A 16,303-nucleotide genomic window follows, 5' to 3' on the forward strand; every position below is an offset into this window, starting at 1 on the left:
AACTGTTAGGAACTCACCACAGACCATCACCGACGTCAGCCAAGGGGAAGCCATGCAAGACAGCAAGACATGGCATTGTCAGCGAACTGACGGTAGGCAGCGGACGTCTCCAAGCCAGCGGTCATGTCCTGAGTCCCTCAGGTTAAATTACGGGTGTCCGCCGAGAAGGTCCTGCTGCAAGCCAAGTTCACCAGCCCGTGTCTGACGTCATCCTGCCACCTGACGCTAGAGAATGATGGACCCTGTGGTAATTAGTTAACTGTTTGGTTTCTTCCCCACAGGTTGGACTGACACTTTGTTTGTCCCTCAATAAAGTTGGGAAGGAATGTAGTGTCCTGCGAGACACGTTCTAGTGTCCCGCAGAAAGCTGTCATACCAGCCACTCCCTCGAGGGCTGGACACACTGCACCCCCACACCCATCCATCACGGGTGCTGGAGCGGGTAAAATAAAAATATTTGGTATACCCAATCCATTTATATATGTTTATATTAAAACGACTAAATGATAAATTTAATGATTAAAACAGTGTGCTGTGATAAACTAACCAACCTTATTAATCAAGAGAATATATGTGGGAACGCATTTGCATGGCTAAATTAATAGGTGAACTAAGACTGTACACATATTAAAATTATGTTTAGTTTAAGCAATGTTTATGTGATTTGCGCCTAAATAAACCTGCATTTAACGGCTTTAATTGTCGCATATGGCTAGATAAATGCATACACATAAGGGTATTAGCAAGGGAATAACATTATTTTATTCATTTCCATGTATTAATTACGTTTTGTGTTTCTGTACCTTAAGTTGACTATTTCGGCCTGCTAAAAGATGGCCGCCAACTGAATCCATACTAAAGTACATGACTTCATGCAATTGACAGCAGAGGAGGGCGTCTGCACTGACTACGTAGCAACCTCTCCTTGAACCCCTGTACCAGGTCCATGAAGACTACTCTGGGCGAGATGCCAGTGTCCCTGAACACGGATGAAAATGTTGCTAGTTTGGAACCAAAATCCACCTTTTCCACAATAGACTGATACATTCCTGGCCTGGGAACGATTTTCCCATACGCCTGGTTGAATACATCATCCGAATGTGAACATTAAATATGTTACTTAAATTCTTGGGACGGGGCTGAATTCAGCCAATGAAATGACTAGAAATTATAAAATGTTTCCTTTATATGCAAAATTTCAGTATAAATATTAGTAGTCCAGAGAGGGAAAATACCGCTTACCACCCTACGATCTTGAGACGCGCCCTGATCGATGCTATTCACGACGCTGACAGCAGAGGACGGGACGTTAGACTCTTTGATGATTTTCTGAGGACCCGATTCTGACTTGGAGAACGACAATTAGCCAGAATAGGTAATTATGACAAAAGATAATATTGCATTTATTAGGATTTAACCTGAACTTTAATTAGATAAAGAAATTGATTGTTTAAAGAACTGTGTCGGGTGGTTATTTCTTGAAATGTATATTTTATTAGCATAATAAATTGAAGTGTCTATCATCACCTCCCTAGTCAACTAAATGATCCAATTGGCCTCCGGATGGAGGAAATGTCAGGATAAAATTAAATAGATATGGTCTCCGTCCAAGGGAAATAAAGCTGTAGTTTGGAAAGGAATTTGAAGACCCAATCTCCCCTGTAGGCACGGATAGATTGATGTGAATGAATGTTGGTGTTATGGGCCCCACCAGCGTGTGATGTGTGTATGTGCATGTGACTGTGAAATCATTCCGTCCGTGGAAGCAGAAGGAGATTTTGTGTTCTGAACGGCACCACGGGTGCCACGAGTGACGTGGCGCCGTCAATAAAAGGGCCCGAGTGCACGTGCTCGTGGCCAGTTACTACACTACCTCGCCTGGTGTCTGTGTCTACCAATCATGTAATGCGGGCCAGAGGCCCAACACCACAAACCCTTTCCTCTGCACCACTTGACCTCCAATGTGTAGGTTCCCAAAATAAATTTCGTTCAATTCCACCAGTTAACAGGTGTAAAAAAAAATCAAGTTCTTTTACACTCTACCTGCCTCAAAATATGGCCTATGCTGTGCTATACACGACTTGCCCTTATCTGTTAAATTAAATGGTTTCATGTGTCTATAAAAGCAAAATAAAAATTAAACCGTACTATGCTATAGTTACAAATATTTAAGACAGATATTCGTTTATGAATCCAACATTGCCTTCTTTTACGTACTTGTTTAACCTTAAATAATATATTGTAAGACTTTATTTAAGTAAAAAACCTTTAGATAAACCCTCTAACAAAATTAATCATCGCCTGCCCCTTTCAAATAGAATACGCGTCTTTTCCTGCCGCACGCATCCACTATCCCTTCCAGCGCCAGACTATTTTAAGTATTTGGGGTGAGACGCTTACCTTTTCGGAGCTTCAATATATTAACAGGAGTAAAAGGGGTTTCGGGGAACTTCTGTAAAGTGAAAAGTTTAGCTACACTGCGTTGTATTCCCATTTACGTTTGTGTTACTTTTCCATTGGTGCTCGGTTTTCTTTTGCTGCTCAAAGTGCAACCTTTACAGAGGAAACACGTTCTGTGGCAAATATAAGCATTTTACCACTCTCAAATTTACACCGGGCACAACACTCCTCAATCAATCTCATGGGTGATACCTAATCCAGGGTGAGAAACTGGCCAAGCATACTCCCCTTTTCAATGTTTTTGCAAGAGTGAAACAATCAACGCTTCGGATTGCTCTCAGTCGACGTTACGACAAGGAAATGGAAGAAAGGCTGTCGCCATATAAAAATACACACAAGACTACAAGTTTTAATTTTGAGGCTTCTTAAATCTTCATTCACATCGTTGTGTGCAAGCATCTCATCAAAGAGGTAAATACAAAATATGCAAGTCAAACATTTCTAGTGCCGCCAATTACAACTCAATTATGATCATATTCCGGTCTCTGTCAAATGTGGTTAGCAAAATACCTCGGTTTGTGAAATACAAAAAAGATGTTCTGTTTAAAATGCCTACATTTAGAAATTACGCAGTTTGTTATAATGTCCATGTTATGAGTTATACTCCATCCCTAGTACTACAATTCCATCATGGCTGCTCGATTTTCCGATACGAAAAACTGAAAGTCCTCTCACAGCCAGCAACTGTGAATCCCAGCATCGTCTTTCGTTTTAAAGTGGCCATCTTTCGGCAGTACGATATCAACATACAGAAGGACAGCGTGAGATACAATTCCTTGTTATGCTACGTCTATATAATTGTATCATTTCAGAATCCAATGCACATTTAGTGCGAACATTATGGATACGGATGTACAAAAAATACAAATTATAAGTGAATAAAAATAAGTCTATAAATCTATATAATGTGACAATTCAAAATGTTGTTTCGTTAGTCCTACTCATCACAGTATTACTGCTAGACAATGCGTAAGTAATGTGCTGGCTGCTCAGAACAAAATGTGTTTTTGTCTAATATGGCCGCCAGGTGCTGAGCCGTTGCTCTTGGCTTTTAGGTGGGACGTCGGGATTGCCTGGTTCTACGCTGCCAGGGCTCTTTCCCTGTCTCAAGGGGATTAGCGTACATCTGATCCACCCGTCTTGGCACAGATAGTGTTCAGTTCTTAGCTGCTGCTCAAAGATTACTTGAAGGTGAGGATGCTTCTATTTATTTAGTTATTGGGGCTATGTCACGTGGAGGCTGTTGGTTGAGACTGGATACATGGTTGGATCAGTTGAAAGGATACCCCTCCCGCCCCCCATCACTGGCTTAGAAGGGGGAGGTGGGGCGTCCAGGTCTTCATCTTGGATCGCTGCTGCATCCTTCTGACCACTGTAAAGTTTCGCATACCGCAGGTTGTTGGGTGCATTTTACACAAACCTAACAATAAAATACTATTTTTTAGGTCTCGCCTAGGCAGCTTGCGCTGTGTCTTCCAGACATGCTGCATTCAGATATGGACTTTAAACTCCGCCCATTTCCCCGCCTACCCTTTCAATTGACTCCCCTCACTGTCCTTTGCAAATGCTAGCATCTCATTCGTGAATAGACTTAGTAGTGCCTCCTTTTAAAATTTTGTATCCTCCCATGAGGACTACCCCTGCTACATGTGTTTCTACTTTCACTGTTATTTTATTTATTTTATTTTGAGAGTTTTATATAGCGCTGTCTAGACCTGGAGATATCGGAGCGCTTTACATAAGGTTCCACAGAAATTACAAAATGACATCAGTTATACGTTACATTAGTTACTAGAAAAACATTTCAAGAGAGTAGAAGACGAAATAAATGGAGCTTAGAAGGGTAAGGTGGTGGGGTAAAGGGGTAGGAGGTAGATAGGATGGAGAGACGAAGGAGAGTCTGCCCAAAGTCCAGCTGGGTAGGTGACGGCCGAGGGGGAAGTCAACAGCCCATCTCCTCTTTAGCTATTGGGTAGTTTCCACCGGGCATCAGCCAAACAGCTAGGTCTCAATGGGAAAACACTTTAAAGAGCAAAGGGGAGGGATAAATGGAGCGTAAAGGAGAAAGGGGGTGGAGTAAAGGGGTAGGAGGGAGAATACAACAGAGAGACAAAGTATGTTTTGTCCAAAGACCGGCTGGGTAGGTGACGGCTGAAGGGGTAGTCCACAGCCCATCTCCTCTTTAGCTATGAAGTAGCTCCACTGGGCATCGCTCAAAAAGCTAGGTCTCCACGGTCAAAGGAAGGTTAACAGATTTTGTATCCTGATGGGATGGAATCAGGGGCAGCCATTTTGGGGTCAGGCGCAGAGTGATGTTTATGCCCCTTGTTGTTGGAGATAAGCCAGTTACCAGGATTGGGTTTATGAGCAATCATGAGCTTCCCGGGTGGTGAAGGGAGTGGAACATCAGTTGGAATGGGCCACCACTGTCCCTCCTGTAGCTGCAGCAGCATGGGCGCCATGTTGGAGTCAGGCGCGATCATTAAGTCACCACTGATACTGCAGACTGGGTCCCTATGCTCCTTAGGAGCTGTGCACTGCAAGGTGCTCCAGTGATGTGTGGAGCGGGAGATTCTCCTCCTCTAGTGCTGAAACTGCTGACGTGTAAGGGGACCCAGTGCTCCCACAAGGCCTGGCGTCCACCGCGGGCGCCATGTTAGAGTAAGGCACAGCTAAATTTAATTCCTCCCCAGGGTAAACGAAGTAGTGCTATTGGGGCCTCAAGGGGATCTCAGCCAGCAAGGGAAGCCCTCTGCAGCGCCTCCCGCTGCCACCAAACGTCCGATTCCTCCCCGCCTAGCCTCTGCTCGCCTCACCAGTTTGCGCCACACTGCCAGGAAATGGCAGCCGCCGCGTCCTCAGCCTCGCTCCACAGTCACTCCCGCAATTTCCTCTCTCTGCCCAAGGCTTATTTATGGTGCTCTGTGAGCACTCTTTCCCTATTAGGTCTCGAATGGTGGCTTGCAGCAGCACAGGCTTCCGCTTATTACACAGGAAGTGTTACTCTTTAGCATTCGCAGCGCGCCATTCTTTATTTCAGCACAGCGCCACTTTCACTTTCCAATGTGTTTTGCCCACTGCTATTGATTTGACTAGCATTCGCGGCATGCCTTTCTTTATTTCAGCACAGCGCCGCTTGAATTTTCCTTTATGTTTAAGCACTGTTTATTGACATCACTTGCATTAGCGCCGTGCCTGTCTGTATTTCAGCACAGCACAGCATTCACTTTCCTTTAAGTTTAAGCAGTGTTATTGTACTCCTCTCCTTTCCTGTTCCTTCCTCGTCCTGCTGCTTTCCCTTCTTTCCACTGGCCCCTGTGCTGATTTTTGATATGTGCTTGCCATTAACTCCTCCAGCTTTCCCGCCCCCTTGTTTATAGTTCAGGGAATGGTTTGGCGGCATGAGAGAAATCCATGATGCAGCCCAGGCTGTAAAAGACCATTACTGTTTACTTGAAGGGCAGACAGTGAATCTGTGCACAGCCTGTACCTCTCATGGCTTAACCTGCTTGGTAGGAAATGTACGTTTATATACTGAATCAGCCTCAAATCATATAGATTGTACATACTTAATGCATAGTGATTCAATTATTATTTACACTGAGTGAAGAGTTAGTGATTAACCTATTAGGGTATTACTGCATCTCCTCCTCCTCCTATATTAATCAACGCCGTCAGTTTATGTATCAGTACTGCTTGTGCATTTATCTGAATAGTTGTTGCTGCATGCCACTGTTGGGGGCGAGCAGGGGATATTTTCTCTATCCCCTTCAGTAATCCTCAGCAATGACAATCTGTCACTTGTAAATTCACGCCATACTAATGACAGAAATATCCTGTAAAATATGTTCGGAGTTGGTGAAAGTCTGCACTGTGTGTGGGGCAACATATTGCTACTGGAATCAAAATTATTAATTTGTTTCAGTGTATGTCTTCTTCGTGAAAAGGTAAATCTCACAGCATCATTTACCGCCTTGTACAGAGCATCTTCAGACTTCATATCTGCCAGGAGCATGGGAGGGTCATATTGTGCTGATGGAGTTAGTGACTTAAGGGCCACCTATACATTTTTCAAAGACCGAGAAAAGGCTCCTACTAGAGCGACAATCTGGATGAAGGATTCACAATTTGCGAACATACGTGACAAGAATGTTCAATTCTATTAAGGACACGGAGTCGAGGATTATGCTTCTCATTTCTTTACTAAGAAAATCTCAGCAGCCAATCAGATTACAGAAAAGAAAATAAACACTACAATACCCATGAACACACTGGGTATCACCTGATAAACCATAGAGAATCCCCTATAAAAGGTTCACAAGAGAATACCACATCCTCTTTCTTTGGTGAGTAGAACAGTTAAAGTGAAGAACACGGTCCAACGTCTGAAGAACTTGAAAAACAAAGCAGCTCGATCATTGAAACAGCAGACCAACAGGCTGGAAACAGAAGACCAGATGCGTGCATCGTCGGAAAAACTGGAACCTGCAGGTATCCACAAGACAGTCCATGGAGACAGGGCAACACGCCTCACTTAGAATCTGAACGAGTCGTAATATACCATTCCCTCATGGCAGAAAAATTACAGTAACAAGGGGGAGGGAAAATAAGGAACCGATCCATAATACAAATATCCATATGCAGTAAAAGCAGATAATATAAACAGTCATATGAAAAACAACCATACGAGAATAGAAAAACATGGGTGGGATAATCCTCGCCTCCGTGTCCTTAATAGAATTGAAAATTCTTGTCACGTATGTTTGCAAATTTTGAATTCTATGTCAGGACCGGAGGCTCCGATTATGCTTGTTCAAAGCTGAGCCACCACCACAGATACAATATCCACAATCAGTTTATAATAAAAAGTCTTAAACATAGAATCAGTTGACCAATCAGCTGCTTTCATAATCTCCATTAAACTAACTCCCATAGAAAATGCGTTGGAAGCCATAGCTCCACGGGCTGAATGTGCACCAAATTTTGTAACATCAATTCCTGCCTCACCCATAAGCCATCATACCCATCTTGCCAATGTAGCCGGGGTCATCGGGCGAAAAGGTTTTTGCAAAGCAATCAACAATTGACCATGCATATCTTGTTGAAAGCCAGCAGTACTTACCTCATAATCCTTAATACATTGCACTACACAGAGTTTTGGATTTTCAGGAAAACTCAGGTAAGTAATAGAGGCAGTATTACACTTAGTGCGTCTGGAGATAGCAAAAGTGACACCCTCCGGTGAAAATCTACGACCTGCAAGATCCAGAGCACGGATGTCCGAGACGCGCTTGCAAGAAACTAAACATAATAACATAGTTAATTTTGCTGAAAGCTGTTTCCGGGAAAGATTAGTATTGGAGGGCCAAGCCTCCAGGAATCGTAAAACAGTAGAAACATCCCATAACTCAACATATTTAGGGCAAGGTGGTTTTACCAACCTAATACCCCTGAGTAACTTGCACACCAATGGATGTTCACCAGCAGGTTTGTCATTGATTGTTCTATGACCAGCAGAAATGGCGGAGCGAAAATTATTAACCGTTCTATAAGCAAGACCGGAAGAAGCAATTGATGCAAGAAAATTCACGGTCAAAGAGATATCTGCTGAAGCGGGATCCACCTCCTGTTCATCGCACCAACTACACCATTGTTTCCAGCCTGTGGAATAACGTTTGTGTGTGTTGGGAGACCAAGCCTCACTGATAAATCTGGTAGCGTCTCGCGAAAGGCCTGGGATTTTCCAGCGATCCCCGAAACCCGCCATGCCACTAGAAGGAGTTGACCCAATTGTATCAGTGGATGCGGGTTGTCGAGAGGGTCCAGCAACAGATTTCAACGCTGGGGAAGAAGGAGCGGGACTGCACAAATCAAGTGAGGGAATTGATCAGAAAACCCAGGAATTCCATCGATTGAGACGGGATGAAAACTGACTTCTGTGGATTCACTAGAAATCCGAGTGACTGTAAAAGATCTATTGACCACTCCAAATGCGTCATTAACAGGAGAGGGCAATGAGCCATTATGAGAATGTCGTCCAAATAAATTATCAGACGAACACCCCGGGCTCTCAGAGATTCTACGACAGGCCTCAGGAGTTTCGTGAAGCACCAAGGTGCTGACAAGAGGCCGAAAGAGAGAACCTTGTACACGAACCAGACTCCCTGCCACTGGAATTGCAGGGACCGTAAATGGGAATTGACAGATACACATCCAGATATAGACGGACCATCCAGTCGCCTTCCTGAAGAAGATCCCGAGGAAGATGGATGCCCTCCATCTTGAAGTGTCGATAAACAACCCAGCCATTGAAGTCTTTGAGGTTGAGAACCAGTCTGGAACCACCCCCTTTCTTTTGAACCAGAAAGATGTTGCTAGAGAAACCCTGAGGATGATGGGTGGTCCGAACTATGGCCCCTTTTTTCAGAAGAGAGTCTATTTCCGTGGAAATGACAGCTTGATTTTGAAGGGAAAAAACTAGGGGCGAAGGAGGAAGAGTCTGAATGGGAAAACTGAAGAACTCTATCTTGTAACCTTTCACAGTGTCCAACACCCAAGCATTGCTCGAGATCTGTTGCCAATTGGGGAGAAAAAACTGAATCCTGCCCCCCAACAAAACTTCGGAAGCTGAGATCAAGCTCACCTGCAGCTGAGGAATCTTGATGTCCTTGATTTCCATCATAATGTCCCTTCCTGAACGTGTTGCGGGCTCTGCAATTGGGATAGAAGGAGGAATTGGTCTTATAGCCGGAGTCTTGATAACCTCCACGATGGGACTGAGAACCATGCTGGGTGCCTTGGTTATGGCCGCGGCCGAACGATCGTCCCCTATATCGTCCGGCTCGTCCAAAAACCGGGCGAAAAGCTCCTCGAAGGGAGGACTGAGCTTTATCTAGACCACTGAAAGTGGCAACAAATTTGTTCAATTCTTTGAGAAAAGGTTGCCCAAATAACAACCCCTGAGCCAACAGCCCAGACTCAGAAGAGGACAATTCCGCCAATTTTGGATCCATTTTCAAAAGAATAGAATGCCTGCGTTCGCAGGACATGGCACAATTGGCGTTTCCCAGATGACAAATGGGTCTCTGAGCCCAACCAATCAACTCATCAGTATCGATGGCGGAAGCGGACTCCTTAGCCCGGAAACCCAGTTCCAAAATCTTTGTGAGGGGACCAAGCAAGTCTAACAACTTGTCCTGACAAGAACGCCACGCTCTATCAATTCCCTTTTTGGGATCTTTGGTGTATTTCTTGAGATAAGTCAACATGGCAGGGTCTACCTCAGGCGTGTCCGCCAATTTTTCAGCAAGATCAGGCCGAGGACATTCAGAACGCAGACGCGTCCGTACCTCCTTGTCTAGAGGCTGGCGAATATGGGACTGGATATAATCCGCCACCTCTGCAGAAGGGAGCCAGGAAGAAGAATTAGGATGCACAATATCATTAGGATCAAAAGTAAGGAGTTGAGGGTGAGTAGGTGTGTCAACAAAATGCTCTTTACAAGCCTTTTTAGGCGGGGGAGGAGAAACGTCATGATCCGAAGACGTATCAGAAGTAGTGTCTCCATCGTCATGATGGCGAGAATGTGAGTCTGGAATATCCTTGGAAGACTGACCATAGGAATGATCACTGGAAAGAGCTTTGGCCAATTTAACAAAATCAGATTTATGAGGATTCGCCGTTTTTACAGAGGACGAGGAAGATCGCCCAGAAGAAGAAGGCAGCTAGCACTGTTTTACAGCATATGAACAAAGATGGCGTTTTAATGGTTCAATAGCGTGGACCAGCGCTTTATTAACAGACTGTTGGATACCCACATCCTGTGCCTCAATCAACTCCTGTTCCATGGACCCAGAGGCCCCTTCATCATAGTAATATTCTTCCTCCTCATAATACTCATCCATGATAACACTGAAAGTGTAATTATAGCTCACTGGAAGAAGGGAACACTGCAAACCAGTTATATGCCACAGGCAAAAATAAGGGGGGAGTGGAATAACCCCAGGCAAGCCAACAATACAGATACAATGTAACTGTAAACTGAAAATAATTAAATGTGAAGGGAGGGCTTGCCAATGACCACTCTAGTCAAAGCCTATGCACAATTGTACAGCCCAAAGCCGTAATTAGGACCTTTGGGCGTAGGGTAGGGCTGTGACAGGCTCGTGGGCCACAGAGCAAAACCAGCGCTGCTCCTGCGCTAAACAAAAACCTGCAAACCGGCAAATGCGCAGGATAAACAAATAAAATGGCCGCCGCGCATGCGCGTAACGGCCGCCTGTCAACAATAGAAAGAGGACAGCGCGATAACCATACCCGCGTCCTCTAGTCCCGCTCCACAGTAACAGGAAACAACGCGGGCGCAAAGCGCCCGAGTCAGGGGAGGTGAACACACGCTTCCAACACGAAAGAAACAGCGGAAACGCCGGAGCGCCGAATCAAAGAAGTGCAAAGCGCCGCAGATGCCACGCGGCAAGGAGAATGCTGAACAGCACGCAAAACACACCAGAATGCCACAGCAATACATCAAATACACAGCAGAAAATGTAAGTAAATATGGGAAAGCACTTAACTGGCTGCGGAGCAGCAAAGAAAGAGGATGTGGTATTCTCTTGTGGACTTTTTATAGGAGATTCTCTATGGTTTACTCAGTGTGTTCATGGGTATTGTAGTGTTTATTTTCTTTTCTATAATCTGATTTGCTGCTGAGTTTTGCTTAGTAAAGAAATGAGAAGCATAATCTGAGCCTCCGGTCCTGACATAGAATTTGCCTACGGGCTGGACATTTTCACTTGTAGCATATTCTTCCAGGTCAGTTTTCTTTAGTGGTTTGTACAAAATTGTCAGCCTGTGTGTAGTAAGAACGCATTACAGTTAAAAGGTAAATGAAGCAAAGACTTTATTCATAAGCAGGGTCTGCGCAGCAGCCACGCGAACAGGGCACTAACCAACTGACAACTGCAGAACACTCACAACAGAATTCTAAAGTCAAAGTGGAATGCACACATGCAAAGAGAATACAGAGCTGTGGGCGTTCCACAAAGACTATAATGTAACCATACACCACTACATTATCCTCCTCCTTTTGATGATTTTTGTTTTTTAAACTTAAAACAAAAGAGCGTAAGGAGAAACAAAATAAGGATAGAAAATAGAACAGCAAAAACGAAACTGGGTAAGAGGGGAAATAAATAAGGAGAGGCAAAACAACCAGAGGGCCACAGCAGGAAAAGAAGACGAAGGAAAGAACAGAAGGCAGGAATGAAAAGAACTAGAGAAAAAAACTTTGCAGAAACAAGCGAAACCTCACAAGAACAGGACGACGTGAGCTTCTAAGGAACTAACGAAACCTCACAGGAACCGAGCGACGAGGATTGCTTCTACGCGGCTTAGTGGAAACATGCATAGGCAGATTAGAAGCATTAACATTTAGTAAATCAGAACCTAAACCATTAAGCGATTCAGACAAATGGTCAGAGAATATCTTGGGGTTGGTTTGTCCACTAACTTTAATAATAATAGGATATTCCAATTTTTTAAAACCTTTTTGGCTATTATTTAAAATCTTGCTATTAGTTGCTTTTACTGTATAAAAAGCATATTCATCCTTCTGCCGCACTTTTTAATCTATTGTTGTATTTTAGGAAAAAAAGGGAAATATTCTTTGTATTGTATTTAAAATTGTCTTTTTTACTGTATTGATGCATTTTGTGGACCTCCGTAGGAGTTCCTTAACAAATAAAACCTTTGACTTTGAACGCATGAGACGTTCCACCAATTCTTGTTGTTGACCCTAAAGACATTTCCACATACCTTGTCCACAACCGTGGGATCGGAGTATTTCACATCCCCCTTTTTGCAATGATCTTGATGCGTACCACCTCACCCACAGCAACCTTTAACGGGTCAGACCTTTTCAGAGAATCAAAATAATTTTTGGGACGTTGCTGTGCTTTTTCAACATTCTCTCTGACAGTCTCATCCACACACTCGATGGCATTCAACTTCACCCACCTGGACATCCATCCTGGACACACTTTAGAAGCAGGCTTTATTCCTCTCAATAATTCAAAAGGCGAGACTTTGCTAGAGGAATGTGGAGAGGTGCGGTAAAACCATAACATGGAACTCACAGCGTTCTGCACAACGCACTTACTCGCAATGGCCCATTGCACACAGTTGTTCAGCACCCTATTCATATGTTCCACCAGACCATTTGTTTGTGGGTGATAAAGCGAACTTCTGCAGTGGGAAATACCACCCTGAACCAAGAAATCTTGAAACTCCTTACCGACCAACTGCACACCATTGTCTAGACACAATGGTGATGGGCAAGCCTTCCCGCAAAAAATGTCTTTCAAGAAATCAATGACATTCTTGGAATTAGGATAATTTAAAAATTAAACCTCAGGCCACTTAAAATAGTAACCAGTAACAACCAGAGCATAGCGAGAACCGGGGGGGTAAAAGTTTAAATGGTCCCACCAAATCAATACCAACCTTCTCCAAAGGCCTAGATGGAAGTTCAATGGGAAATAAATGCGGTGTCCTAACTTTTAAGCTTTTCTCTGCATTGGAACACACCACACACTCGCCCACAAAAACATCTACATTCTTATCCATAAAAGGCCGCCTGAAAACCTCTCGCAATCTGCGTTTAGTAAGTGTTTTTCCTAAATGCCCCTCATGAGCAACAGAAACCAACCTACCTCCACGCGTCAAAATTCTGTCCTCAACTGAAAGCTCAAGAGCCACTTTCACAAAAGTTTGGAGAGTAAACGGTGCGTTTTTTTCCTTGGGCCAACCACAGCTCATACACTTCAAAACATGACCCAGAACCCCGTCTTTGTCAAGTTCATTCCTCCACACTGATGGCACGCATGTCAGATAAATGAACGTAGGCAATGAAGCAATTATCTTGGTCCTCCTCTACCTCAATACCAGAGTCATCTTCAGCAACAGGATATCTTGAGATGAAATCAGGTCTTCCATTTTTGTTACCAGGCAAATAAGAGACCTCAAAGTCATATTGCAACAACTTTGTTGACAATCTAGCAGTCCTAGAAATGTGGTCCTTGAGCTTACTCCCAGAAAGGATGGAAACTAACAGGCTGTGATCAGTACGCAGTACAAAATGACTGCCCCAAATGTAGGAATAGAATTACCTAATAGCCCACCAGCAGGCAAGATGTTTCCTCTCTATCACTGAAAAATTCATTTCTGGACCACTCAAGACTCTAGAGGCATACCCCAAGGTACTTTCCACACCCTTTTTGGATTGGGTGAGGATGGCACCCAGGCCTACACCACTGGCATCAACACTGATTTTGCATCTGACATTAGGATCGAAAGGTTTCAAAACGTTGGGACCAACCAACTGAGTTTTTACCCATTCAAACCGGATTGTCGTGGGATTTGTGAGGAGTTTCGGACATTTCTACTAGATTAACTGCGAGAGTACTCATGGGCAAGGAATCCTTACATTTATTTACGAACTCATGCAACTGTGACTATTGGTGTACCTTTTGCAGCGCTGCAGCATCTTTTGATGGTACTTCAACGTTCCTTCACTGTGGCACTCCTAGACTGTATTCCAGAATTACCGGTTTGGAAGGCTCCATCTCTTCATTCTTTCGGCTTGGCAAGTGACGTTCCACATCAGAAACATGTAGCATGTATACGTAAACCAGCTATTGTGAGCAAGAGCACTTAGATTAGGAGGCTGTGGAACGCTCTGCACTTGTTTTGGATGCAGTGGAATGAAGCGGAGCACCTTTCCACATCGCAGGTTCACGCAATGCTCAGCATTTGTTTTGGATACAGTGGAACGCAGCACAGAAAATGGTTTCACGTTGTAGGGTTATGCAGCATGCGGTATGCTGCCTTCTTTGTTTACTGTGGTAAGCCTATGGGAGAGCTTATCGTGTACCGTTAAGTAGCCAAGTAAACAGCTATTCACCCTTTCTTGTTATTTCATTTGGAATATATTGGGTAAATTCTGGTATTTATTGAGTTCTTGCTAATTTGAAATAGTGCATAAGGGAACTAGTCCTTTTGGGGTGAAGTGAGAACACTTGTGCAGGACTTACCTTTCAGCATTTACCCCTACAGTATTTCAGCAAACAAATCCCACTTTTGGATGAAGAAAGGATGCTGAAATTACTTTGTAAACTTCATCATAGCTACACAGACTTTTTCTCTTCAACCACTGCAAGCGTTTTGGCCAGCGGGACAGGGCATGGGCTTTCCCTTCCGCCTCTGGCTGTGGGAGGGGGTCTGTGTGAAATTCCAACTCCTGATAGATTTCAGCCACTTTCTTATTTGGATGCAAGTGATTGGCCTGAATACTATCTAGATCATCAATGCCTGACTCAAGGCGATATTTTGGCATCTTCAACTGCTACTATTTCAATACTTTCCCCTCCTAAAGAAACAACTGCCTTTTCAGTACTAGATGGTCTAGCTCTGCTCTCAGGCACCAAAGGCCCTGGCGTAAAGGATCAGCCTATTATTACCCCACTATTACATTCAATTTGCCCCTAATTATGATCTTGGGGTGGCTGGGAGCAATTTGATGCAGGACTCTTGATCTTATTCATTTGTCCCTGCTTCTTCATATGTTGAGGACCTGCTGGCTTGTAATGAGGCCCACAAGGATGGCTTCGGACATAATGACGTCATCTTTAATCCTTTGGCTTGGAATCCTGGTGTTGAAACTCCTAGAACCGAGTCAATTAGTACGACTCTAAGTGACACTTTGATGAGAAGAAACTATGTTGGCACAAATTGTAATGACGCTCTAGCTTTTATTTCCTGGAATGTGGTGGGGCTATATTCTAAGACGAGTAATTCTGATTGGTTGTCTATTATAGATTCCTTTGATGTCATATGTTGCCAAGAAACCTGCGTTTTTTAAAAGATTACAGTAGATGGGTTTAGATCCTTTTGTTCTTCAGCTGTCTCTTCTTGTGAGAGCAGGGAAGGCTGGCTGTTTTTATATCAACTAAGCATAGGAATCTATCTGTTGGAGAGTTAATTACAAGCCCCCATTATCAAATCCTGAGGCTTTCCTTCACAACAGATCTTAAATACTTTTAGTAAATTTGTATTATAATTTCTATTCTTCCCAACTGCTGAATATTATTGAGGGTCTCCCATTCTATGTTTAATAACTAAAGAGTACAATGCTATCTCAAAAATACAAGCAGGTGGGCATTATCAATACTGTTCTGTCAGCGCAGCTCCGAGTGGAGGCCCGTAGGTGTCTCCTAAACATTTAGGAACCGACTGACTTGAATATTTGCTTGACGCAGTGGGTGACTTTGGGGCTAATGCTGGCCAAGAGGAATATTGCCCAGCGATGGGGGGCATCAGTTCCGCCCACGACACAGGAATGGGAGAAAGACATGGATTGGGCAATGTTTAGAGAAAAGACTGTATATGTGTCACATGGATGTCCCCAATAATGGTCTTGTGTGTGGGGCTTGTGGAACTCCTATCGTGGCGATATTTGTCAGCCACCTCTGACCCCTGCATGTGGCGATCCCCCGTCGCCCTAGACCTTCCAGCATGCATGATTGTATTTTGTATATTGCCTACTGTACCGCTGATGCCTATTGATCTGCTCCTCCTGTGTTGTCATGCTACTGCTGATGTTTGTTTTTGTTTATAAAAAAATAATAAAATTAAAAAATACAAATAGAAGCAGGGGATTTGAATATTCCTAAATGCACTCTTAGTGGAAGTCGGGTGTGTTGGATTGTAAATGGGCAGGACGATAAGGTGACACACTTTTACCACTCCCCCTACGGAAAAGCACTGACAAGGATAATGCTGACAAGCC

At 43.8% G+C, this 16,303-nt stretch overlaps 1 protein-coding gene across 2 annotated transcripts in view; it reads left to right on the forward strand.

Annotated features, from left to right (window-relative positions):
• The first annotated feature begins 3,518 nt into the window (after positions 1-3,518).
• Positions 3,519-16,303, forward strand: part of LOC146867147 (DNA-directed RNA polymerase III subunit RPC7-like) — a 100,789-nt gene continuing 88,004 nt past the window's right edge. Inside the window, exon 1 of one of the 2 annotated variants that reach the window (XM_085603644.1) lies at positions 3,519-3,651. The gene's annotated coding sequence lies outside the window, so the exon portion shown is untranslated. The remainder of the gene's footprint in view (positions 3,652-16,303) is intronic. The other variant, XR_014961086.1, reaches the window with a different exon arrangement.

This window comes from Triturus cristatus, chromosome 1_2, assembly GCF_964204655.1.
Source record: "Triturus cristatus chromosome 1_2, aTriCri1.1, whole genome shotgun sequence".
In the NCBI taxonomy this organism is placed as follows: Eukaryota; Metazoa; Chordata; class Amphibia; order Caudata; family Salamandridae; genus Triturus; species Triturus cristatus.